We start from the raw sequence: 27,414 nt of genomic DNA, 5'->3' as shown, positions 1-27,414 counted from the left end.
CCCAGGAGAGGGGGGGGGCCTTCACCCTAAGAGCCCCGCAGCCCCTTTGAAAGCCTGCAGGCCGCGCCAGGGCTGGATGCAAGAGGCAACGAGCGGAGCAGCCGTGTCCTCGGGCCTGAGCCGCGGTGCTCGGACTCATTAGCTTGGTGCTGGATCACATTTTTCTGCTGTGCAAAGGGACCACAAAGGCATATTATATTCAATGTTAAGTAAACAAACTTTTGAAACTGCCTTTTATTGATTCCATACGGCCATCTGGTTTGAAGGAAAAGGCTCCCTCCCTCTTCCCCCTCCCTGTGAAAATATTCGAAGGTTAGGGACTGGCAGCGGCTCAGCATGGCTGAAAACCACCTAGTTTCCTTTGCGGTTAACAACACAGGAAAACGTCTAACTTTCAGATAAATGTTGGAGGCTTATTTGGTTCACCCATCTGGTAGCCAGCCTGTTCTGCGAAAATTAAAGATATACATATGCAAATATTCACAGTCTGCTTCCAAGATCTAAAGAATTTTTATGATGTAACCACAAAAAGAGGTTATTTAATGTTGACAATATGTAGCAGAGCAAAGCACTATAATGCTGCATATGGTAATGTAACTTATGAAAATGAAGCCGCAGTGCCCTTACAGAGTAATGAAAAGCAGATTTCACCTTGAAGACTATTTGAGCTGTTTAGCTTGTAATGACTTGAAAAAAAAAAACCAAAAACATTGGTGTGAAAATACAACTTGCCACACAGCCGCACGAGCCCCAGGCTGAGCGTGGCAGCGTCTCGCTGGGGGCTTTCTCTGCCGAGCAGCCTCAGCCCCAGCAGGCACAACGCGGGTCCCTGCTCCCTGGCCATGGCACAGGACAAGCCACCCGTCACCGCCACGGTCCCTGCGGGTCCCCGCTCCCACCTGCGGGGCTGGCGGTGTTGGTGGGACCGGCCGTGCCAGGCAGGAGCTGGGCTTGGTGTTGCTGGTGCCGATAAACCCTCCGGCTGCGGCTGGGCTGAGCTCCCATTTTGCACCACCGGCTGCCGCAGCTGGTTGCCGAACATCCGATGGGAGCTGCCCGTGGAGGGCACCGGACTTCTCCCAGTACCCAAGGACACCCCGCAGCACCTTGAGGGGCTCCAACCCCATGGGGCAGAGCCGGTGTGAGCCACACATCACCTTCCCCATCATCTCATGGGGCTCATTGCATCCCCAAGGCATCAGCAGGTCCCCAGCTAACATCTTGCAGCCTTGTTGTGAGCTGCCAGCTCTGGGCACACACCTCCAGGGACCAGCATCCTCCCATCTGACAGGGACACCAGGGCCACATCCCACAAGTGAATATCCCACAGGGTTCATCCCCAACCGAGCTGCGAGGCTGCTCCCAGCCAGCTGCACGGCCCCCGTGCTGTTTTCCATGGAGCGAAGACTTATTGCTCCTGCTAAAATTAATTATGTCCTCTTTCTGTAACAAGCACCTTTGTATATTATGCGAGCTCTTTGCCTGTCATCAGCGGCCTCAGAGAAAGATAAAGATGTTTGAATTAACAAAATATTGCTGTGATCTTCTCTCTGACAGTATAGAAGCAATAATATTTAGTGAGTAACTGAGTTTCCTTTAATAATTTAGTAGACTTTAAAAACCTTGATCATCCAGCTGACTCTGAGAACAAAATAGGCAAGCTTTGTGCATCCTAAGCTGAGATAAAAATGCGAGCAGACTCCATAAGAGAAAAAAAAAAAAAAAAGTTTAAAATTATATTTAAAAAAGCTAATTAAAAGCCCAGCCCACATGAAAGAAAGAGGCCAGGGAAGCTGCTCTTTAAAGCAACCAAAGCCACAGGTTTCCAAGTCTCTGTTTCTCCCTCTGGGCCAGCTGCCCTCTCCGTGGGCGCGGGGGGACTCGGCTGGGTGGCAGCAGAAAAGTGGTTTTCAGAGGGACCGAGGCAGACGGGAGGGACCGGGTGGTGACACAGCAGTGCCCGGAGCTGCCTCCTGTGCGCTTGGGCAGGGAATCACCAGCCGGCTGCAGGCAGCACGGAGCAGTGCACGACGCCTCCTCCCGCGGGGCACCAGGGGCTGGCAGAGGCAAGGACGCTTCGCAGGGAAGGTCGCCCCTAACTAAAACCCATGCCTGAGGTTGCTGCCCAAAAACGTCTGCCACAGCCCTTCCTGTGGGCTCTGCTGTCACTAGCTGTCACCTGCTTTTCCTGCTCCCTTGTCCTCATCTTGAAGACCGCAGCCACAAGCCCTCCAGCAGCAGGACAGTCGGGTCCTTGGTACTGACCGTGTTGTTACAGAGCAGTCGTGTGTGCAGGAGGAGAGAGGAGAAGCTCTCCAGTGCTGCAAGCCCCACGCCTGGAGCTGGTCGGGCCCGGAGCAGCAGCAGCGGTGGGGCAGAGCAGGGAGGCTGGCGCGGAGCAGGAGGCACCCCAGGAGGGCTCTGCTCAGCCCCACAGCGCCCCGGGGCCAGGCACGAGCCTGCGGGTCCCAGCACCCCGCAACCGACAGCAGACAGATTTTCTTAATTTGGGTTGTTGTCACGAAGAGGCTGGGCTTCTCCTGGGAGCCCCCGGTCATCGGGGCAAATGATTTGACGTTTTTGAGCGTCACCGTTGGATGCTACGTTGGATGCTATGGGTATTCCCAGCTCAAGTTCAGTGAAGCACACGGGCTTGGAAAGCTCCTTCGCAGGGAAAGAACTGTCAGGGAGCCTTGTGGAGGGAAGTCTGGAAGAAACAAGAAAGGGAAGAAACCTCAGCTTCTCTGACAGGGCCAGAACCATTAAAGGAGCACTTAGAGCCCTTAACATAAAAATGCATCAAAGAGGAAAACCAGATGAGAACAGATTCATTTGCCTTGGAGAAATCCTGGCTCTCTGATATGCTGCCTTCCTCGCACTCTGCTCGCAGTGGATTGAAATGCCTTCGGGCAGGAGAGCTGTTTTGTCTAACACACGTATTTGCAGAGGGCATTTTAAAGAGAAGCCTCTCCAGAGAGGCTCCAGCGGCCCACAGTAGCTGCTTCCCACTTCATTGTTATGCAGAGCAAAAAGCCCCCAAATCCACAATAATGAAAACTAGATTCCCCTTTAGATAAACACGTTATATCAATGACAAAAAGATGAACCAAAGCTACATCAATGCTCAGAGCATCAAAGAGCTCGAAATCAGGCTTCAGACCTGCTAACGATGCCATCCGCTGCCTGCTGCTGCCTGGCGGGCTGCAGGAGCACCAGACCTGCTCCGACGTCCCCAGGACCCCTCACCAAACCCCCGGTGGCTCTCACCCTTGCAATGCCACGGGGGTTAGGGGGCTGCACAGCCCTACTGAGTGCATAGGAGGTTGCACCCATCGGTGATGCCAAACCTGGTGAGGATGGCGAGGCATTTGGGAGCACGTGAGCGCAGCCAGAGCATCCAGACCCTGTGAGCACCAGCTCGTGCCGAGCCCTGCCTGCTCCCACCGTGCTCACCCCTACCAAACACCCCAGGGACACGCAGGGGGTGACGCCAGCGAGGGGAGCAGCACAGACCCACCTCCACCACCGCAGCCGGCTCAGCACCAGCCCCATACCTCCCACACGTGCCTCTTCCAGCCCTGCGACAGCCCCCAAGGAAGCCCTGCCTTGTGCAGTTTTTCTGCAGAAACCTGGCACCGAGGAGGAGGCCACGTGAAGTGCACTCGTGCAAGCCCCTGCGTGCCCCTAACCCAGAGGTAACGCGTGTTCAGCCCTCCGACTTTAAAACCCACCTCTGTTTATTCCCCTCCATAAAAGTATGCGGCCGAGGGAGCGCTGACACACTGCAACATCTGGGACTCATCTCAGCCCCTTTGTTGAGCAGTGAGTCAACAGAAGGTGTGATGAGAGCCAGATGTTCGGCTCTAGCCATACATCATAAGTGGAGTGGATTACAATAAGGGGACAAATAAAGAGGAAGGCCTGTGAGAATATGTGGAGCCCCTGGAGGCCTTTAAAACTGATTTTAAAAACCCATTTCCCTGGATTCAGAGGGAATTTTATAGAGTAGAACCAGCATAACGCGGGCTGTTTGTTGCCAGGCCAGGCGACACGGAGCCGGGGCTTCAGGCAGGAATAAACCCCCGGTTTCCTGCAGCGGGTAACGTTCGCCAGGACCCAGACTGGTGGGAGCAGGCTCCAGGTGCTGCGCCCACGGCCAGCACACACCTCCAGGGGGGCTGGGGTGCTGCTGGACCCCGGAGGATGGATGGCAGCAGGGCCAGGATTTACCCACTTGCAGGCAACAAGGGAGATGGCGACCAGCAAGGCATCTCCTCATATCTCCTTTTTCACAGCAGATTTTGGGCAGGATGAATCACTCTCGCCACCAGAAACCCATGGGGTGCCTAAAGCTAATCTTAACCCTAACCCTAACCCTAACCCTAAACCAAATCCTAAATCTAACCTGAACCCTAACCCTAAACCAAACCCAAAATCTAACCCTAACCCTAACCCAAGGGCAGCCACCGGGCTCGGTCCCATCTCCCGAAGCCCCCCTGCCACAGATCAGCCCTCGTGCAGGGGGTGGTGGTGCTCACACCGCCCGGGTTCCTGCACAGCCCTGCTCCGGCTCCGCCAGAGCACTTCGCGCCCTCCCCGTGCCACCGAGAACTGCGTGCAGTAGGAAATAAAATTAAGCCTAGTTTTAATTGGGACAAAAATTGCAGGATTATGGGAAACCGCAGAGCAGACCCATCACTTAGAGGTCACCAGCAGTCGCAGTCTCCAGCACAGGAGGGAGCTGGGGGCAAGAAGTCCCTTGTCATCAAGGTAATTAGAAAAGCCCTGGTAGTGCGTGGGCACTCCTGCCTGGCACGGCCTCGGAGGGGCCGCAGCAGGGCCGAGGTGCCCGAGGTGCCCACGCCTTCGTACCCGGCGTGCCTCTCCTCCCTTCTTACTGCAGCCCTTCAGACAAGCTCAGACAGGCCACAAAAGCAGTCTCGGCCTTTGAATGTCCTAGGAGTGCCTGCAATTCCAGCCGCTAGCGTCTTTCAGAAGCTAATGCGATGTTTTCCTGCGTGATTCCCATGTGACTGAAACCTTGCGGTTCACTGGTAGAGTTTAAGGGTTAAAGAGTTTAATTTAGGCAAAGCAATTCCTTAGAGCCATGGGGTGAAAAACCAAATGTGGGTGCTGCTTCGGCAACATGAGCAGGACCCAGGGTGATGGGAGAGGATGGGGGCCCAAATGGTGGAGCTGTGGGGCCACCGCCTTGCCCCCTGCTCCAGCAGCCCGGGTCCTCTCCCCAAAGCCATGCAGGCTGGCACTGTCCCACGCTGTCTCTTGGGCACCTTTGATGCAAAGGCTGCACCCTGGCAGGCAGAGGTTCACCCACATCACCTCGCCGTGGCCTCGTGAGCCTCCAGGGGGCTGCAGGACGCCCCTCAGCCCCACTGCCCCCATGCGCCTCATCCTCCCCTTCCCCAAGGCAGGCAAACAAACGCATTTAAGGAGACAAATGGGATTTTGTTTACAGCTCGAATCCACTCTTTCCTGTGCCTCATCCAAGAGATAATTTCAAATGGAATAGAACATCACCCCGGGATGATGTTTTCCTGTTGCTACACGAAAGCTGAGGCTAAATCAAAACATTTATCGGAAGTAGACGCTGCAGCAAAAGTGGGATGTTCTTGTGAAAACCAGGAGACGTCTGTTCGGTGACAGCCTCCTGTTCCAAGGGCTTTCTTCCGACTCCGCCAGACTGCGTAAACAACAGCGGAGCAGCACGTTAAAGCATCGCAGGTTTTGTTTTGTCTCTGCGCCGAACGGTTGCTCAACGCACCAGGGTTGAAAAACTGCATCCCCTCGTGCCGCGGCGCCCCTGGATCGATGATTCCTCCCCGTGCCCCCTGCAGCCCCAGCCCAGTTGCTCGCCAAGCACCCCACAAAGCCCAGCAGCCCTCCAAAGTCCCCCGTGGGGCTCAGGAGACGCTCGTCCCTCTGGTGGGGGTTTGCTCTGGATGCTGAGCACCTCCAGCCCTGTGAGCACCCATGTGGGCACCCTGAGACCCAGAGCCCAGTACCCACGTTGCAGCTCAGGGAGACGAGCTGATCAGAGGTGGGCCTTTACCAGGAGAAAAAAAAAAAAAAAAAAAAGAAGAGACAAATCAAAGCCCTGCAACATGAGGCAGAACTTGGAGATTTGAACTCAGAGGTCAGGGGCTGGTTCGTAAGTTAAACCCAAAGCAGCGCTCCGGGGGTCATCGGAAAGCTTTGCTTGGCTCCTGGTGGTGTTCGCGGTGCTCACAGGGGGCTGTTGGGGAAAAGGGCAGCTTGCTGCTGAAGAGCAAAGCGAATCACTTGACGGAGCTGCGCTGCTGGCTGCACAACCCATTGCTTGCAGGCACTGCTCTGCTTTTCCCCACGGGGCCCCCACGCGAGGCAGGGAGCACACAGGACTGCTGGTGCCATGCCGAGCCGTGCCAGGCTGTGCCGAGCCATGCCTGGGTCGTGGTGCGAGGTGCCCCTTCGCTCCCACCCCCTTTTGGCCTATTCCCAGTTCCTGACCTCACTGCCCCACACCCCAGTAAAGCCCCGACCTCTCCACTGCTCCCCAGTTCCCCACGGTTCTGCCGGAGGTGGCACCCTGGTACGCTCCGTGGTGTGACCAGGCTGGGAGGCGCCGAGCCACCCAAGTTCTGGGTGACTCCTAAACTGGCCAGCAGGGCATTGCTGCGTTCACCGCCCCATTTAATTCGGATATCCTGGCCCGCAGCAGCTCTGCTGCACCCCGTGCATCATTAACGATCGCTCCAGCTAATGAGGGATCCCACCCTAATAAGGGACATGGCTGTTTCGAGCCTGTTGGGACGCCACAAGGAGCTCCCCTGAGCTTGGTACAAGCAAAGCATTAAATAATCCTCTGTGATGGGACGCTGGAGAGGAGCCTTTGGGTGCCAAAGCACTGGGTTCCCGTAGCAGCACCACGCAGTGCCTCGTTAGGTCCGGATGCGTGCACCCAGACCAAGTCCTGGTTGCCTGGGGAACGCGATGCATCTCCTGCCCGCGTGCACGGATGGATTTCATCCACACGCCGGGGCCGCAGGGCGCCTGTGCACGGCCGGGGTGCAAGGGGAGAGCCGAAATCCCCGCAGAGAACATGGGGTGACCCCGGCACCGGGACGGAAAAAATAAGGGAAGAGCAAAGCGAACTTTGGGCACCAGCAGCCAGGTGCCGAATGCCGAGAGCTGCCCGCACCGCCGCCCATCACAGCCACCGAGTGGCTGACGCTGGTTTATTTTTAATACTTAATGAGATAAAAGGTTGGAATTGCTTTTAAGCCTTAAATTGCCTTAGCCCTTTTTATCTTTAAAAACACAACAAGCAATTTCGGAGGGTATTTTTTTTTTTTTAAAGTTTGTTATAATGATTCCTGGTAGCTATTATGCTGGAAATAAGGCTCTTTCAAAGACTGTTGGGATACATTAAATGTTTCATTTTTCAGTCTCCATTTCTTTTGTTTTTGATCTCCATTCAGATTGATTAAAGACACTGACTGCTCAATTTTGATTAAATCCTAAATCATAACTGGCTTACAAAACAACTGTGAAAGCTGACATTTATGAAGTTCAGTAAACTAGTTGTAAGAACAGGAGTGCGAGATGGAAAAAAATAATAAAATTCCTTTCCAAACAAACATCGGTTGACAGCAAACAGATGGTTAGAGGCTCTTACTTGTAAACTGGAAAAATTAAGATTTGGCAGGTTCTGTTAAAAAATAGTTACAAAACATCTTAAAGTTTTCCCCTTCATATCCTGGTGTTGCTCTGGGCATCGTTTCAATATTTTCATAGGCTACTGCACGGAAAAGGTTCTGAATACATGAAAGCAGCTGGCATAAAAGGGCTCAGAAATACTAGTTAAGATTTATAGGAAGCGAGGTTGCCAGCATCCCAAAGATGCAGTATTTAAAACCCAGCTCCTCAGCCCACCAATAAATCACTGTAACTTAGCAGCCTGGCTCCAGTTTCATCTCCAAAGGTGCAAGAAAAGTGGGCAAAATGTAACCTTGGTAGATTTTTCCATATTTGTTGACTTACCCCGTGATAATGTTAAGCTAATGTTTTCGGGCTTAAGCAGAGCCACGTAAAATTAAAAGTCCCCAGCGCAGGTTCCCCGGCCGGAGGGGGGGTTCCAGCCAGAGACCTGCTGCTCGCAGGCGAGTTTCCTCCTCCTCCTCGGAGCCGCGAGGCACAAAAGGTCCAGGGGACGCCTCCGTCATTTGCTGGCGTGAACTAAACCTGCTTGTGACTGCGGCTGCTGCTACAGCCCCCCCGGCCCAAACCCCCTGGGCTGAGCCCCCCCCCGGACCCCATCACCCGGGGGGACAGCGGGGTGGCCACGCGTGGTCCTGGATTTCTTCCCCCCCCACACACCCCCCGGCTGCAGGGGCTGCCCCCACGCTGCCCCAGCCAGCGGGCAGCGGCCGATTTTCCAGCGCCAACAACTGAACCGCTCTGTGCTCGGAGGAGAGTCAATGGGGCCTTGTCTGCAACCTGAATTACTGGCCTGCAAACAATCATTTCGGAGTCGGCATCCGCGGCCAGTTCCTCTCCTTTTCTCCCTCCTCCCCGCCTCCCGCGCTGAAGCAACCACCGAAACCATTTGCAAACTGTTTGCGATCGCTCTGGGCAAAACTCAGGAGGTTTCGGCGGCTCCCTGCGAGCTGCTGGGGAGCCAGAGCCCCTCGGCTGGCGTGTTCCAGCGCACACGGAGCGAAAACGTACGTGCAGGCTGAAAACAATTTTAATTTCAAGATCAAAGCGAGCTGCAGGAAGGAGGCAGGGAGGCGGCCGGGAGGCAGCGGGTCCCGCCGTGTCTCTCCTCCCTAACGCAAGGAGAGCTGTGCTGCTGCAAGCGACGAGACCCCAAGGCTGAGGCATTAATTCGGGCTGTGTCTGAGATCTGCCGTGGGTCTGAGAGCCTCCCTGAAGTTCCAGCAGCAGACGTGCCAGCCCTGCTGTTGGAGCCGGTGGGTGCTGCGTCACCAAAACCCCCGGCAGAGCCAGCGAGGGAGCGCGTTCACCCAAAATCGGGGCCAGAAATCACCCCTGGCACAGCTTACCTCCTACTGAGCCTACAGGGCACCGGGGACATGTGTCGGTCACCTAGCAGATGTGCCATTCCTCTTTTTCTCCCCACCAATGCAATGGCCCAACCGAGCGTCCCCAGGATGCCCGTGTGAAGCTTCTGCCAGAGAAATCGTCACGTTTCTCCATTTCTGTAGGAGCAAAAATCCCTGGAGAGCCGGGGCTTCGTTGCCTCTGCTTCCTTCCCAGGCAAAGCATGCTGTAGAGAGATGCAGAAACACGTTACAGAGAGAGGAAAACATGCAGGCAAACATTTTTGAACCTCACAGCAAAGCTTTGATCCTCGTTTCATCTCTGGGTCAAGCCTTCCTTTGGCGGAACCTGGTTTATCATTCTTACATCTAAATCCCTGGAAAAGAAACCCCCATCTCATGAGACATCAAAAACTGTGCTCAACAGAGTGCTAAAAATAATCTCCTCCAGGGAGCAATCCCGTTCTACCCTGGAGGGGAACGGAAAGATGAGTTAATAGGTCTTTTCCATCTCTGGTTCCTGTAATTCTGCAAAAAAACAAGGCTGACTCTTCTGTTTACTTTTTGGAATATGCAAAACTCCCCTCGCATCAGCTCCGTGGGTCTCTGTCCCAGCCTCAGACCAGAAATACCGACTGCCTTGCTGCATTCCAGCTTCGCAAGTGCCTCGGAGGTGTCTGCTTTTTTTAATCTTCCTCTTTCCCTACTACAGCTTTTTCCTTTCTCTCCCTGCTCCTTTGAATGAACGCTCACACCAAGCGCTGGCTGCTTCCAGGGGACTGCTCTGAGCTGCCAGCTTTCCTCCCCGTGAAGAATCCCCTTCCCTGTGTGCTGAGCAGAGATAATAAATCAGGTGAGCAGGAATGCTGCCGTCCCCCTGGCCGGCACAGCAAGCGGCTCTGGGTGACTCCATGCACCAAAGGGGAAAAAGACCAAGAGATTTATTCCGCAGCTGCCTGTCCACGTTGCAGACACACTCCGTGGCACTGGCTGCACTTGAGCTGGCAGATGGGAAATGGGCTGATTTTCCTTAAAAAAAAAAAAAAAGGAAAAAAAAAAGGCAAAACAGCAAACCCAACAAATGTCAAGTGCATTTATAACCGTGCCTCCATCCCTGCTGGCTGCACGGGAGCTGAAGGCTTCTCCCTGGAGCCACGGCCACCGGCTCGGCCAGGACTTGCCTGCAGGGGCTCGGGTTTGAGCACGGCCACAGCTGGCCCCGTGCTCACCCGCACCGCGCCGTGATGTTTGTGCAGCCCTGGAGCTTGCTGGCCGCATCCTGCCACGTCCAGGCCGTGCACGGTGTGGCCGGATCATCACCAGCCTGCAGCCAAGCAGCCACCTGGGCCAGCCTTGTCCAAGCTGCAGCATTACCAGTGCCCCTCAGCCGGCTTCCCCATCCACATTCCCACCAGTTGTTTACTGCATTTTGCTTTGGTTTTTAATTTTATTTATTTTATTTTATTTTATTTTATTTTATTTTATTTTATTTCATTTCATTTCATTTCATTTCATTTCATTTTATTTCATTTTATTTCATTTTATGCCATCCTGGTTCAGCTGCCTGCATCCTGCCACCCCAAGGAAACAAGGCCACTGCTTCCAAGCCCCGACCCTCGCTGCTCATTTGTCTCAGCCCTCCACGAGCACATCCACTGGACCGAAGTGGCAGCAGATGCTCAGTGCCCCGCGGATAAATGCCCATCCAGTTGACCAGACCGACGGTGATGGCGCAGCGCTGACAGCCCAGCAGGTTGCCCAGAAGTCCCTAACAGCCTGGAGCGATGCAACACGAGCCGCAGCGCTGCCCTGTCTATAGAATTTATCCTCAAAACGCCACCGTTACCCAGTGCTTAATTAATCTACAGAAATACAGCTGGGTTGCCCTAAAGGAACTTATCACAGATATTAAAATGATATCGCAGAAATTCTGGGGCTTTTCAAAGGGTGCTTTAAAACATGGGACCGAACCCAGAGTAGAGAAATTGAGGTTCCTGCAGGGGAACGGCCCTGAGATGCGCCGGGGGCTGAGCTGGGGCTGGGGGCACGAAGCTGCTCACCTCCAGCCAGGGACGTGCGCTGGGTCTGCATTGTCTGAAAGTCTCCTGTCGCCCGATGGTAAGGACTGTTGAGTTTCGAGGCGAGGAAATAAAACCAAGCCCCAGGCTCACCCTCCGCTACAATCCAATTATCCGTCCAAGAGCAGAAAATCACAGATGGTTTTGCATGGATTTTCTGAAGGAGTGCTACTCCAAAGGCTGTTATCTGGGGAACCATAACAAAATGTACACGGGCACTTATAACTGCAGCATCTGGAAGGAAAGGGATAAAAATCTACTTATGTGCACCGGCAGACTTTCCAAGAGCAGAGTGCTTCTACAATTCATCGCCTGAATAGGAAGCAGAGCGAGGATCAGCCGAGTCAATGAGCACGAGCCACTGGGAGTCAGCCTTATCCACCACATCCAGGCTGGAGCTGAAAGTGAGAGCAAAAACCTTCCAGGCCCTGGGATTCGAGTGCTGCGCAAATTCAAACCCTCTGTGCGTATGTGGGGCAGCGGTGATTTGCAGCCTCGGATGCCGGAGGGGAGTTTGGGAACAGCTGTAGAGCAACAGCGAGGATGTAATCACGGAGGATGCTGGAGGGAGGGAGGCGGGGAGGGAGGGAGGGAGCGAGCCACCGGTAGGAATCTTTGTACTTGGGATTCCTCTGGCGGGCATAATGGAAAGGGGACCGGGCTTAAAGGAAGCAGAACAAAGGACAAAAGTAATGTAAAGGCTTGGCAGAAGGGAGGACTTCAGAAGGCTGCAATATTGAAGGGGTTTTTTTAAAGGAGGCATTTGAAAAGAAAGCTGCCTGCACTTCAAAATCCGACGTATCGCTCTGCTTCTCGCGTGCTTCAGCTCGAGAAGGACCGACAGCAGGCAGAGGGGAACAAAGAGAATTTGTAATAAGAAATCAGAACTATGGCCCAGCCGTGAGGGGCACACAAGTGGTGTGATGTCTGGCTCAGACACACGTCCCCCAGAGCTGGCAGAGCCTCAGGAACTCATTACAAAACTTCCAGGGGGATAAAAAAAAAATCTCTTAGAAAACATTAGCATCAGGCTGAACTGGTGCACTGGCATGTTGCCCACAGAACAATTTATCTTATATATAAATAGCATAATTAACCTACATGGTATATACATTGCGTACCACTAGGATGACTTTCAGTTGGAAAACAAATAAATCTTTAAAAGTTTAAACCCTATTTACAGAATTGCCGCTCCATAAATCATTCAGATCATCAAGGCTACTTTATTAACGCCTTTCTGGCTTCATGCTCGCAAGGAAAAGACAGAGAGCTGCAAATAATTTGGGATTATAAATGCTCCCCATCGCACAGCAACTGTCTTTCAGCAGGTAATGAAACATATGACACGCTCCCAATCTATGACCGAAGGCTATTTCATGCTGGTTTCCTCCCAGAACACAGTTCCAGTTGTGTTCTGCTCACACGTTGGGAAAGAGACTGGGATATCTTCGGTGTGCGTGGGAGGGGAAAAGGGGGTCTGCCCGATTCGGGGCCAAGGCTGATGTCACTTATGTAGGAGCAGCTTTAATGCACGGCCAGGTAATGCTGCTGCTCAGGCGCTGAGGACAGAGCACGGCAGCAGGATAAGGGACTGTTGTAAGCAGGTCCGAGCTCCCTCCCCATGAAACGAACCCAAACACATCGTTTTTAGCACCGCAGCGTGCCCGTCCCCCGCGCTGCTGCTCCTTGGAGTGCAGCAGCTGCAAACACCTCGCCCTTCGGTTGTGATGAGTCAAGCTTAATTAAATCCCGCTAATTTCTGTGACGTCTGGAACAAACCTCGGTCTGTCTTACAGCCAGTCTGGTAACTGGTGGTCGATTTATGGGGCATGCAGAGAGGGACGAGCAAGGGAATTCCTGCTTTAGCTCCCTTGGTCCGTGGCTGCTGCAGGAACGAGGTTGGCCGAGTCGTGAATCCAGCCCGAGTCCTGCAGCTCTGGGGTCACATTTGCCTTCGTGCCATGACCATGAGGACATCACGCTGGGGTCTGCAGACCAGTTAATGCCCCAAGGGCTTCACACGGTGCAGGGAACCCATGCAGCAGGGTGTGGGGAGCCACCTCTGGGCGCAGGGTGCTGCAGGCTCCCCATGGGTGCCACCGCTTTGCAGAGGGGGCCTGGGGCATCCAACCCACCCCACGGCAGCTTCCCACCCTCCATGGCCCGTGAGATGTGTCCCGCAGGAGTTATTAGCCACTTGGCCACAAAGTCCAGCATGGGGTACTTAATTAAGTTTATCAGTCACCTGGTATTTTCATTGTCGCTTCTTTCTTTTTAAAAAAAAACAGACAAGGCTCGCAGCTACATGGAAAGCCTCCTCCAAGCGACGCGGCCCAGCACCCCGACCCACCTCGGGCATTTCTGCAGAGTTTCTGCGGGGACCCCAGGCAGCTCTGCGTCCCCCCAGGAGGCGCAAAAAACTGCAAAAATGTTTTCACAGCCAGACACTTCCCCGATGTGAGCACAGCCCTGCCCCATACACATAGCCGCCCATTTTCGGAGCTATTTGCAAACACCAAGGGAGCGATCCTCACCTCTCCCTCTCTATTCTTGCCTCTGTCGTAGAGGCGCACAGGGGAGGCAGAGGAAGGAGAAGCCATCCCTGAGAGCAAGGGCATCTCCTGGGCCAGGTTGTCCCCTCCGGTGGGGTTCAGCAGCTCGACCCTCCGCAAAATCAGCACCCCCTGAGCACCTTCTCCTGTCTTGCCCCTAGCGGCTGCCCAGAGGCCATTTGGTGCCTGTCTGGGGACAAAACCCCGATCTGTGCATCCACACGTGGCCACCAGCCCGGTAGGTCCCCAGCGCCAGGGACCCACGGCGAGGCTGCCTCTGCGTCGCAGCTCCCCCTGCGCAGCCGCCTCCTTTTATTTTTAGTTGATGGGATTTAGCATAAAATAGTGCTGACCTAGCTGTAATCTAAAAAATTTGCAATCGACAGCTATATCATCATGTGCCGTATTTTTGACTTGCAAATAGCTTCCACGGATAGCGAGGGTGTATTTATTAAACACAGCTAGTGTTGCATCTTTATTTAGCTCCTTCTGTTACCACACTGTATAATTCATGAAATTGCCTTATAAAGTTAGGGCGGAATTAAAACGTTGACCAGCCTGTGAACCGGCGCTGACACTTTAATTATTTTAAAAGGAAAGCTGAGAGAAACTCAAACCTGACAAATAACCTGGTGCTGGAGAGCAGGACCTGCCGCGGAGCTCCCTGCCCTTGGAGCAGGCTTAGAGGCAGCTCCGGCGCCTGGTGTCCTTCTGAATGTGGCTGCAGGCTCCGTCGTGCACCTCCAGGGGAAGTTTTTCCATCCCGGATGAGCTGTTTTCCTGCTGGGTTCTGGGAAGCCTTCCCCGAGCCCTCCTTGATGCATTGGCAGCACTTCTTGCAGGTGGCACTTTGTGTCTCCTACCGAAGCCAGGAGGTTGCAAGGGTGAGAAAACACCAGTGGAAGGGCAAGGATGCTGGCTTGGACAGCACGTGCTGTTCCCCACCAGCTGTCTTTCAGAGCAGACCCTGTCCTCAGGAGGACCTCAGCCCCATGCACAGCACCGTGAGGACAGGCGAGGAAATGCTTCGCTTTCCAGCTCGGTGCCGGAGCCTTGCTCCACAGGAGCGAAATCATGAGCCGGCCTCTCCTGAACGCAATGTTTTACAACTGCATGCTCTCTAATAAAATGTTCCCCTCAAGTTCATCTTCACGATAAAAACAGTTCCTTTCCTTGCATCTGAGTCCTTGTATGCCTTGACTCATAAATATTTCATTAGCACCTGGAGACTTTCCAGCAGAGAGCGATGTGATTTGGGTCTCCAGATTGCCGGGGCGTTGCACGGACACAGGCTGGGCGCAGTAACGCACGAGTGTTGCTGACACGGGCTGTGCTGCCTGCAGGGGAGGGCACGCCATGCAGCAAGATGCATGCTGTGCAGCAGGATGCATGGCTTGCAGCAGGATGCATGGCTTGCAGCAGGATGCATGCTGTGCAGCAGGGTGCACGCCTTGCAGCAGGGTGCACGCCTTGCAGCAAGATGCATGCAATGCAGCAGGGTGCTGAGCCCGCAGTGGGTCGCACGTCATGCAGCAGGGAGCATGGCCAGCACATCCTGGCCATCCTTGCAGCATGCAGCACAGGGCACGGAGCCCCAGGAAAGGCTCCTCGTTCAGCCTTGCCCAGCCTCACCTTGGTGCCGGTGCACGGCAGCCCTGACAAGTCCTGGAAAAGAAGAGAAAATGCCAGTCAGAAAACAGCAGCTTGCATCTGTGTGGGAGATGTTTTTATAACAAATAGCAAAGAAATTCATCATTCTGAACTTTAGAAAAAAAAAGTGTTTTCTCATCTCCAAACAAAATTTTGTTTTCAGGTGGTCTGGGGGCTGGCGGGGGCTCAGGGGGCTGCAGGGCCGACCTGCCGCTGCCTGGCCCCCAGGGGCATCTCCCCAAAGCGTCTCTGCTTCCAGATGCCACGCGCAGATGAAAACCAGATTTCACCAGAAGTGCTCGGGCCAGGACGTGCTATGCGGCCTTAAAAAAAAATAAATAAACATCAAAACAAAATTAAATACTAACACTGGCACAAAACATGACACGAAAGACTTAATGCAAAACATTCCCTCCGCTGGAAAAAAAACTTCTTTTCCTACAAGAAACATCGGGCAGGGTTTCTTTCAGCCAGCCACATCCCAGAGCTCTGCCTTTTTCCCGTCTTTTTCCCATTGCAACCTAGCAGAAAGCAAAGGGCAGCCACCTTCAAGGGTGATGTTTTTGAGAGAGAATAAGGCAGAAACAGCAGAAAGGAGCCGGGGATGGCAAACCCTGGGTGCAGGAGGAGGCCCCAGCACCAGGACGGGTGAGATGTTGTGGGTGCCCATCAGGCTGAACCTCCGAGTGTTTGCCGACAAACATCCCTTGGAAAATGCCCAAATCACCTTGATTGACCCAAAATTTCCTTCTGCCCTGCCCTGCCTCCGGGTCCTGGGAATGGCCAGGAGCAGCTCTCGCCCTGCTCAGACAGAGCTCGTTATTACAGCACGGCGGAGAGATCCCCAGCCCGCTGGGGCACATACATTAAGTGGTGTGGGCTGAATAATTTACAGTGAGCCATTTACCCAGTGTTACCTCTGCTCCCACACGGAAAGGCTGCCTGCAGACTAATGCTGCTTCTTAGATTTATCAGTCATTCAAAACTGCTTCCTATGTAATTTCCGTGAATGATGCTTGGTGCGTCTGACTGTTTGCAAATAGCTCCCTGCGAGCGCCGGGCGCGTGGAGCCCGGGCCGTGTTTGCTCAGCTTGGAAGGGCCGGGTGGGTCTGGGGGAGCACCGCGGCTCCCTCACTAGGTGCCCGCAGTGCTGCAATCGACTTTTGTGCTTCGATTCATACATCTGCTTTTTTTTTTTTTTTCCACAAGGGTTTGCCAGTGTTTGCTTAGAATTTATCGGTATTTCCCCAGCCAGCTTTGCCCGGTTCTCAGGTGGAGCCTGGTGTGTGCCGGGGGGGGGGCACAGTGTGGGGGTCCCCCCGCATGCACCCGCCCCGCTCCCCCCGTGCCACCCATCCTGAGGTGGGTAGGAGGGTCCCACCTCCATCTCCGCATCGCCTCCATGCTTTTCCTAAAAATATGCGTATTGGCCAATGCTCAGAAAGGATTTCCCTGGAAAACCAAGGCGGGGGGGGGGGGGGGGGGTGTTATAATATTACTTCTGGTGTTGATGTCTCCGGGCCAGGAGGGGGAAAGCGCTGCCGCCCTTCCTCTGGCCAACAAACCTCCGGGAGGTGATGCTGCCAGCACCAGCACAGGCAGCAAGAGGAGGCTCTTGCACACACGAAGCCCCGGCTGCTGTAAATAAATGATCCCCGAATGCCCCCGCGGAGGGGAAGGAGCTCTGGGGGTGTTAACATCACCCCCCACGTTACCGCTGCCCGCGCTGCTCTGCGCTCCGCTATTCGTGGCGCTCCATGCCTGTAATAACTGGTGTTTTGGCAGCTGACGCCGTGTAATCGAACCGGGGCTGTCAGGGAAATTTGTAGCTATTTGCTTCACAGGGTTTCTTCGTTCCACTCAGCAGCTGTCAGCCCGCGCCGCGTGGTTATTGATGATAGGCGCTAATCATGCAACAGATTCCCCACATAAATCAAGAGGCAGTAGAAAATAAAGTTTCTTCACACTGAGGTCATTTGCCCCCCTCCCAAGTGCCACAGAGAAGAAAAATACAACAAACTCTTACTCCTGCTATTAATAACCCTCCTCTCCCCCCCACCCCCCCCCCCCACCCCTCGTCCCCTGGGAAAAGGAGATGGTGTCAAATTTTAAATTACAGCTTTTGTTACATCAGCCGAATTGCGTGTTTATAAAACTAATTACCGGGTACGTCCTGCGTGTTGCGGGCTTGATTTGTGGACTGTCACGTGCTTGCAGAAGGGATCCTATAAAAGGCTTTTTTCTTCCCTTTTTTTTTTTTTCCCCTCCCCTGACACGCAGCAGAGGTCAAGCAGTGGATCGTGCATATTGTAAGTGACAGCTTAAAGTACCTCAAGGGTGCTAATCCTCCATGAAACCTTTTTTCCACCCTATCTGTATTGCGCTGAAAATGGAAGGCACTTCTCTCCCCTCGCGGCTGTCACTCCTCCCGAGTGCAGACCGGACAAATATAGCCCTGCTTCGGCCTCGGGGGACTCAGAGGCAGCCCCGGCACCGCTGCCCTGCTGCGGGCACTGTGACAGCCCCCGGCCCCTGCCCTGGACCATCCCAAACCGCTGTCCCCAGTGCCATCGCTCGCCCCAGCGAACACGACCCAGCTCAGCTCTTGCCGTGCCCACAGTTTAGGGTGGGAAACGTGTGACGGAGCAGGAACAGGGCTGTCTGGGGACGTAGCACTCTGTCCTTGTTGGTGTTCAGCTCTCACCACGCCAGGGCAGGGGAGCAGGGGGAGGAAACGCCAGGAGGGTGGCCCCTCTCTGAGCTCCCACCCAACGTCTTGAGCCTGGGAAAAAGTGTTGTTGTTTTTTTTTTTTGGCTTTTGCTCCAACCCCGTAAGCCAAGCCGCGGCACTGGGGTAGAAGCGTGTGCTAAAGCACTCCTGTCCGTGGGGAAACACAGCCCTGTGCCCGACTGTGCGGGTGCCAGTGCTGGGCACGGGGTCCTGGTGCCACCCGCCTCCGTCCCTCCGCCAGCACAGCACACGGTGACGTTGCTAACCCAGGTCTCATTTTGGGGCTGGAGCTGTAGATTTGATGATTCAGCTCCCTCCTCCCCCGTCTCTGCCCGCTCGTTATTGCTGCCCAGGAGCTCAGCCTCTCGCTGCCCGTGAGCACACGGACGGCTTAATTAGCTCTTCGTTAGCTGCTGTGCCCACCTGGGCAGCCCGGCTGTCACACCACAGCCAGGACACACGGCTGGTGCTGGAGAAAAGCCTCTGGGATGGACAATGGTCTGGGAAGGGATTGTGCCTTTGGTCTGGAGACAGAGGAGGTGAGTTATCAGCCGTGTGTGCCCCTGCTCCTGACACCCCAAAGCTCCCACCAAGGTCCCAACCTGCGCCTGCTCCCCCCACAGGAGGCACGGGGATGCACGAGATGTGCCAGCAGACTGCAAGAAAACAGCTCGTCCTGTCTTGTTTTTTAATGCAGATACCAAATCACAAGCCTCAACACTCGCTAATTAGCTTCTGGATTGGCGTGTTCGTTACCAAAATGGTTAATTCGCTCGGCAGTGGCAGTGTGTCTCATACAAAAGAGGAGCCATCCTTTGAAGGCAGAGCTTTTATCCTTTTCAAACACGTCCTCAAGTTATCAACTTCAACACAACATCAAGGCCTGCTTTTGTTGGAATAATTTAACACTAATAGTTCACGAATGCTGCCACCGCTCTTGCTGCTGAGCTGTCACTGGCTGCAGCGAGACATTTGGTTCAAAGGCAGTGCCAGCACAGAATGAATTTGGACTCGTTTATTAAAAAAAATACTTGTTTTTTCCCTTTCTCTTGTCATCTGGTGGGGTTGGCAGCTCCAGTCTTGTCCATGCGTGAGCTGATGCTGCACGGATCTGCTGCAGCAGCTCAGAGAGGTGAGCGCAGGCATCGCTGTGGGGAGCTGCGCACCGCCGGGTGCCACGTCCTGGCGCAGGCAAAGGAGCCAAACTGATGAGCTGCGGACCCAGACAGAGTAACTAAAGTGTGCAAAGAGGCAAATCGATGCTGGAGTGTCCACAGAGGGAAATCAATATTGGCAAACACGAGCACTCGTAGCTCTGTGCTCAATGATGCCCTGGGGTTGTGGATGCGGGGTGCAGGGCGCATCCCCTCCTGCCGCCCCCTGCCCTGCTGCAGGTGCTCGCCGTGTGGCTCCCCAACCACTGCCTCCTTCTTCTGCCCTCCCAGCACGGTGTCACCACTCTCAGCACACAGTGACAGCGTCCTGCTCGCCCCCGTGTCACAGCCCCGTCACCGCAGATCGGCACCGAAACGTTGTCCCCGTCGCTGCCTCTGCAGCACCCCGGGTGGGACGTGCCTTGACGGCGGCCGCGTTTCCAGGCTGCATCAGATAAATGTCTGGAGTGCAGCTGGGAGAGCGTGGCAGCGAGTAAATCGACAAGATCAGGGGAAATAACGTAGGCATTTCGGATCGTGTCGCTCTTGGGGACACCCTGCCGAGCAACCCCCAATCTCCACGGGGACAGGGCCAGGACAGAGTCCAGCCGGGGAGAGGACGTGCTGGGAAGGGGCAGGCCTCGCTCTGTAACACTCATTCGCATGCTCACACTTTCCAAAACACCAGCAGAATAATTTTATGCCTTTCTAAGGAGATGGGCACCCCAAATTTGTGACAGCCGCCGCAGCAGCAAGGACCGTGGTGCCCTGGAGCTTGCACCCCTTGGTGATGTGAACCGGGGGCTCGGGGACCGGTCATGACTTCGCAGTGGGGTCCCCACCCTGGGGACCTCCTCTGCTCCCCGAGCCCCCACGCAACCTGCTCCGTCTGGGAAAGGCCGCCGCCTTGGCACCCCGATGCGCTGAAACGCTCCCAGCGCCTTGGGCCGGTTCCAAGGTGGAACAAAAAACAGATTTCCAACCCCCCGGTGTTGTCACGAAGCGGAGCGGCGGGCCCCTCGCCAGCTCGCGGGGTGACGCGAGCAGCGCTTTGCTTTGTCATATGTTTCTCTTGGCAGCGCGGAGTCACCCGCAGCACAACAACAGTGCTGGGCCGGGTGAGTCAGAGCCGTTCCTAGGTGAGCAGTTAAATAATTCAGTGAGGTTTTATTTTCAGAATTTAACTATTTTATCATTTATTTATCGGACTAAGGAGGGCCCTCTCGCTCGGCAGGCTGTAAATCCCCGTTTCCTCCACCCTCCCCTTGCCTCTCCGTGGTCGAGCCTCGGGGCTGCCTTCACCGGCACCAGCACTCCCAGGCGCATGCGCTTCCGTGCGTTATCCAGGGTGACCAAATGCCATGTGAACGGGTCTCTCCAACACATTTCTCTGAACCGTATTTTCTTCCCTTTGTTTCCATCCTTCCTCTCCCCTCAGATGCTGAGCGATTTGGAAACAAACCGCTGCGGAAGACCCAGCACCTACGAAACCAGAGCAGGAGCAGGCGGCAGGCGCCGAGGCTGCTATTTGCGAGGCGGAGCTCGTTCTTGATGTACGGTTTTGCCACCGTGTGTGTCAACAGGAGCGAACGCACACGGAGAGATCCCTGTATTTTATTTTTCCTCAAGACTGTTCTCTCCTCTGAAAAAGAGCAAAACTTTAATCATGCACACACGCCCCAGATGTCAAGCCTGCTGGCTGTGCTTGTAAGACGAGCCCCTGTTACGGGCTCTCACATCGCTCACGGTGCCACCACATTGTCTTCAGACAACGGCTGTCTACTCATAAATTATCACACCTACTTCATCCTTTTCAGGTGTAACCAGTAATTTAGCTTTTGGAAAGAAAAAAAAAAAAACGTGGAAAGGGGAAAATCATCTCGAGCAAGAAATAACTAAAAAATGTGCAAAACAGAATGAAAATGACACTTCAGCTTTAACATCACATCATTAGCAAGATATTTTATCATGCAATTCATCTGCCTACCTACCTGCTTCCCAAACCACAATGTTCCCCTCAGAGTTCTGTTCCTCTTTTGCAATGAACCATAAATTACATGCTGACAGCTTTAATTTGTGCAAAGTATGCCTGGTTGCTTCTGGCACAAGCAGCCGGCTGCTATAATAAGGTCAATATATATTCATTGTCGCATTGCTTGATGTGCCAGATAACACAAAAATGCAGAAATGTGGTAGTTTCTTTGGGGCTACAAAGTGGGAATGATAGAAAGCGAAGAACGCTGCATCTCATCAGGGCATCGCAAGCAGTTGGCTCATCATTTATGCATGGCAAGAGCAATGTTATGATTTAACTAATCATCATCAGTTATTCATCCCATTGCTGTCAGGGGACCATGCAACACTTTCATTTCTTGCCAGTTCTAGATAATTTATGTTCCCCTATCATTCGAGGGGTTTTCTGTTTGCTTGTTTCCTTCTTTTCTTTTTTTTTTCCCTTTTTTTTTTTTCTTTGCCTTGTGGTTGACCAGCAGCAGGTAAGCTCCAGCGGTTCCTCTGCAGCGTGGGAGCCGCACGCGGAGCTGCTGCGCGCCCTGGGCAGGGGGCTGGGGGGGCTCGCAGCGGGGGCAGCCTGAGCAGCACCGGGACTACATCAGAAAGTGGTGCAACCTGGGCGGATGCTGTTTGGGAAGCTTCAGCTCCATCGCTGCCTGCTCCCAGAGGGGCTGGGGAGGGCGGCAGCCACCTTGCAGAGCCCCTGCTGCAGCCGGCGGAGCCCCCGCTACGGCCGGCGCCTGGAGGCAGCTCCGGCGCTGTGCGCACCCAAGCAGTCCCCACACCCAGCCCTGCACTCTCACTCTTTCTGGTTCCATTTTAAGCAAATTAAAAGGCAGATGCTGAGGCATGTGGTTCCTGACCAGAGTTACAGAGATGCTGGCAGCCAGGACTGCTGCCGCTGCCCCCACCAGAGCCGGAGGGACACGGCCAGGGCCAGCGCGCGGCGCAGGTGGCTGTGAAACTGCAAGGGCCATCGAGCTCCCGATTTTTCCAATGCATCACCATTAAGGAAGCACCTGAGTGAAGCAGCCCTGCACCGTGCTGCTGTGAACATCTGCAGCGCTCAACAGCCCCCGGTGACCCTCCTCTCAAAATTATCATCAGGGAGGACAGGAAAGAGCATCGCTGCCCACAGGCCTCGGCGCCAGGGAGGGAACCCCCCAGGCATGCAGGGGCGATGAGCACAAACGTTGCTCCCGGGAGTAACACAAGCAAGTTTTGGGGTATGACCATTGAAAACACGCGTTTTCAGGGCGGGAGCTGCCGTCTCGCTGTGGGGAGTGACAGAGGGGCAGGGACGGGGAGCGGTGCTCAGGAATTTGCCAGCCTTCACCTCAGGCAGGGGCTGTTCAGCGACGTGCTCCAGCGGCAGCAAAACCTCATAGCCTGGAAAACCCAACTCCACACCATGGAAACCCACTGACCCCCTCCGAGGTCCGCCCTGGCGCTCGGACAGACCCTTTCCCTGGCACCATTGTCCCCAGCACTAGTGCTTACAGGTGGGAAAGGAGCCCAGGGACGTGGAGAGGTGGAGTTTAATTGCCTGACCACCCCAAAGGCAGCCTGCCCGGTGGGTTGATAGGTGTGACTGCACAGCAACCACAAACGTAGCTGTTACGCACATGGACGTTTCTGTAGAATACGTATTAAGGGAAGTAGATTAGATGGCTTTTCCCTGAGATCATAAGTATTTAAAAAGCAATAAGGCTTAATGCCTGTTTTTCTTACTTCGTAAGGTGGTTGGGGATGATAAATGATAGGCAATTTCATGGTCGGAATTTCAATTTCTCCAAATATTAGTGCTGTTCTCCACTTCCAAGAGATCCCTTTTGGCAGCCTCCTGCGTTGCCTCCTCCTCCCCTGCTTCCAAATTCATTTTCAGGGTAGACAGACATTTCCCAGGCCTGGAAATGGAAAATGGTCTTGGGAAGCCCGTCAGCACCATGCAGCCCCATCCACATCACATCCATGCACATAGAGGGGTGGCAACTGCTTTTGTGCAAATGGGTTCTTCACCACAGATACCCAGGTTGAGGACAACCAGTTATGAACCCAGCAAATGGTTTTAGGAAAAGAAAGGAGTTTGGAAAGCTGAAAATGTTTATTTGGATTTTTTTTTTTTTTTTGGTAAAGAGAATGATGCTTCTCTTATTTTGAGGTATGTTTAGATGCAGCCAATGTAATTTAAAGAGAAATAAAAATCCCAACCATGGTGAAAAGGTGCTATTTCAGAGTGATGAAATATGACCGTGTCAGTGAAGGAAAACATTTCACCTGAGACACATTTTTGATGGCTTTTTTTTGTTGAAGTGAAGAGGAGAGGAAAACAAGATGCGCTCAGGTCAGTGCAAATGGCTGCCTGGCCCCAAAGCAAGGAAAACCAACAACGAAACATCCAAAAACCCCCGAGTAGCCGCCCTAAAACAAGAAAACATTCAACGCAGCCCTAGCACTGGTGAGCACTTCCATGAAACCCCCGCATGTTCAGCTCCTGGACTTCCCTCCCTCCACCCAGACAGCGGTTGAGGGGCTGCGGGGTGCCCCCAGGGGTATCCTGCTGGGATATTTACTCCAAAGGGTAAACGCCCACCCCGTCTCACGGCTCACAGGATGAACCCTGAAGTTTTACCGTGTGAGGTGAGGCTGGCATCGGGACCGTGGTGCAACCACAGACCCACGGCCACCCCCTGCCATAGGAAGGGACTGGCTCTGCTGCCATCAAACCGCTCTCGGAGGGAAGCCCAGAGAGCCCGGCACCCAAAACCCCCCCGTCCCCCCGTTCCCTCCCGTATTTCCTGCAGAAAAGCAGGGAGGAGGCAGCGGCGTCCGGCTGCCAGCAGCTCCTCTCCTCGGTCCCCGGCCCCCGTGATGTATTATTGAAATCCATTACGGCGCGGCGGCTCTGACAGCGCTCGGCGGTAATGTGTCACGGCAGCACCACTCCGGTGATGTACTTACATAATATATCAAAGCCCCATCATCCTGATTATGTTCTAATACAATATATCAAAACGCCATTGTTCTGATGATGCACTATTATCATACATCAAAGGGCCGGGGCCTGCTGATGTGCTATTACCCGACATCAAACTCCTGTCAGTCTGACGCTGCGCTGTCACGCAATGGCCACTCAGAAGATGGTAATAAAATTAAGCTTATTCTTTAAAATTTATCTCTCTATCCATCTGTGGAGAGATATTGATTTAGAATGCATTGGGAACTGCATATATATCCCATAAGTTAGGGGGCTGACTAGTAAGCCTTCATGTGTTTTAGAGCTTTTAAAATGCAAGGAGAGCTTGATTTTTTATTTTTATTTTTTACTTTGAGCTTGTGGGTCTGCAGTGCCAGCCAGAAAGGGAAGAACAAACCCTCCTCTGCCCTGCAGCCACACGCACCCCTGAATTTTGCAAAGCATCCGCGCGGTCTGTGGCTTCACACGCGCTGCGCTCCCCGTGCTGCTGCGGGTGCAGGAGGGGAGCTGAAAGCCCAACCAAGCCCTTACAGCCCACAGGCACTGGGCCTTTCCGAGAAGCCCGAGTGCGTCTTTCCTTTGATATTTTCCTGAGAAGAAAAACACAGACGCAGAAAGACACGGGGCACGTTTTTGAGCTGAAACCTCATTGCTCCCACCTCACCCTTGCCTAAGGAACAGCACTGCACGAGGCCAGTGCAGGGGCGATGTGCCAGCGACCCAGGGGTGACGGGGGTGGACACGTGCAATGCTTTCTGCAGCACCAGCCTGGGGCTGAGAGGTCTTCTCGCCCTTCCCCAGCCCAAGCCCCCAGCGGGGTGAGGACCCCGGCCCAGCTGAGACCCCCGTGCTCACGGAGCCCCTGCACTCGGGGCCACCCCGGCTCAGGCTGCGCTGCGCCTCGGGGAAGCTCTCACCACCCTCGCTGTTTGATTTGGCTCCCGAACAAACCAGAGGGTGGTTAATGACATCTGCGCGCTTTCCAGCTCCCTCCCTGTAATTAGGGTTGCCCAGAGGTGCTGTTCTAACGAGGGCTGGAGGAATTTCCCCGGGTGCTGAGCAAGGAGACCTGGCAGAGGGATTTTGCCTTGGCTCTGGGAAACCTCTACAAACGCCTCCGGGGGAATAAAAAACAAGATAAAAGCCCGCCCCTTATGGCACTGGAGCTTGACTTGGAGCGAGGCTGCAGTTGAGGAGCACCTGCCCGGGTAGGAGGAGTGGGGGAGCCTGGTTTCGTGGGGGGGGGCAGAGCAATTTGGAGCTGCAGAGGCAGGTGGCGAAGGGAGGTGTCTGCCGGGGAGGAGAGGAGACCGATAAGAGCCGTGGGACAGCCCGGGGTCATCCTGGCTGCCTCCCCGGGGCTCCTCAAGCACTCGCATCTGCAGAGATCACAGCGCTCAGAAGAGGTGGAAACCCCAGGGCAGGGCAGGAGGGAGAGCAGTGGGGCGGGCTGCCAGCCCCCCGTGGCGGGGGCATTTTCAGCAGAAGAGCAAAAGCTGTTTTCTTCCCACGGCGTTTGCCTTTGCCCCCTTTGGGTTTCCCACTAGTTTTCCCCTCTCTCTGGAGCAGGCAATCAGCCCTTCCTTCACGACCCAGGCACAGCAGCGGTGCCTTTGCCCCTCCTGCCCTGCCCACGTCCAGAGGGCTCCGGTGCCACCCTGCTCCCCGGCAGCACAACCCATGCCCAACGATGGATCTGTGTGTCCGTCTGTCCTCAGGTGCTCCTGGCTGTCAGGCAGCGCGAGGCCAACGGGCAGGCCCAGCAGGCCGCAAGGAGGTGCTGAAACGGGAAAATAACTTCTAGCATCCCAAAAATTGCTCAGGGACAGGGAATTGGGCACAGAGCACCGGGGAGGGTGAAAGGAGGAGGCTTTTCCTTTCCACTCAATGGCCAAGTCCCCGCTTTGAGAGAAGGAGGGTGAGAGGGAAGGGGCCAAACCCCAGTGGTTTGGCTGTGCCACGGAGGTGGGGACACCAGGGTGGGGACACCAGGCAGGAACAAGAGCAGCATCCAGCACAGGGCGTTCGGCGCTGCGAGGAGCGGGGAGGAAACCACCCACAGCGGTGCTGTGAACGGGGAGTTTTTCCAATCTGTCTAAAACCGATATTAAAAAGAAACCACAGGAATGCTGGATGCCTTCCATCCCGCTTCGCACCTTTCGCAGACCAAAACATCCCTCGGAGCAGCTGGCACCGGAGGGGGGCACTTTGTGGAGCCCGCGCCTTCGTCAGGAGCGATGCTGAACGGCAGGAACCTCCTGCGTGGTGTGCCAGGGTCCCTGCTCCCGCCCCCACAGCAGCTGCACCTTCCATCTTCCATCCCAGTGCAGCCAGTCTGAGGAGAAAAGAAGCAATTTCCTTTTTTTTTGTTTTTTCTTTTGTGCTTTTTGTTTGTTTGCTTGTTTTCCCCAGGGCAGCAGCACCCGCAGGCATCATTAGCGCAGCAGCCACCGCCCGCACCCCAGTGCCCACGACTCGGTTTGCAGACCCAGACCCGCAACGACACCTCTGCAGGTCGGCCCCAGCGCAGGATCTGGCCCGAGGTCGTACCCTGCAGCCCTCCTGCCTTGCTCACAGGTAGCTTTTTGCAGTTTGTTGTCCCTCAGGGTCTCAGCAGCAATGTGCAGCTCCTGCACACATCCTTGCCTCTCCAGGTGCCCTTTCTCCAGAGCATCGGTGCCCGGACCGACCACGGCTTGGGACGAGCAGGGGAAGATGCTCTGGCACAGCTGGGAGAGCAAACCAAAAGCGAGATAAGATGCACATGTTTTAACCCGTCCATTGCAGTGATAACGCAATAAAGTTGCTCAAGAGTCAGCCTAGGGCTTGTCGACTAACGAAAAGAAAAATACTCCCCAGCACCGTGTCACCTGCAGAGCGTCCCTGGCACCGTGTCCCCGGTCTGCTCTGCTGGGACCTGCGCCCACGGCTGTCCCCACGGGGTGAGCGGGCAGGATCCGACCGGCAGCGTCACGTCCGAGCAGCCCCAGGGCTGGCGGCGGCTGCAGCACCTCGCCTTCAGACGCCCGCGGAGTGCGCCGTGCCACCCCGAGCGCTAATTACCTCTAACGAGAAACCAGGGCGCTTTAATTCCACCGGCAGCAGCGGATCCAAGATGCAGCTGCGGATTTTTCTGCATCTTCCAGGCCTTTTTTTTTAGACATTTTTTTTTTTAATTATTATTTTTTATTGAGTC

At 54.5% G+C, this 27,414-nt stretch overlaps 2 long non-coding RNA genes across 2 annotated transcripts; one reads left to right on the top strand and one right to left on the bottom strand.

Annotated features, from left to right (window-relative positions):
• Nucleotides 1-671: 671 nt before the first annotated feature.
• LOC308176276 lies at nt 672-11,634 on the bottom strand. Its single transcript, XR_013938203.1, has 2 exons — nt 9,066-11,634; nt 672-2,707 (listed from the first exon to the last, which is right to left on the bottom strand). It is a non-coding gene; the product is annotated as an uncharacterized lncRNA (long non-coding RNA).
• A 13,739-nt stretch (nt 11,635-25,373) lies between these two features.
• On the top strand, nt 25,374-27,033 carry LOC308176275. The gene is made up of 2 exons (XR_013938202.1): nt 25,374-26,795; nt 26,873-27,033. It is a non-coding gene; the product is annotated as an uncharacterized lncRNA (long non-coding RNA).
• The last annotated feature ends 381 nt before the right edge of the window (nt 27,034-27,414 follow it).

Source organism: Anser brachyrhynchus (genome assembly GCF_964034855.1).
Source record: "Anser brachyrhynchus genome assembly, chromosome: 11".
Lineage (NCBI taxonomy): Eukaryota > Metazoa > Chordata > Aves > Anseriformes > Anatidae > Anser > Anser brachyrhynchus.
Note: the sequence above shows the minus strand (reverse complement) of the source record. Positions and strands in the feature narration are given on the sequence as shown.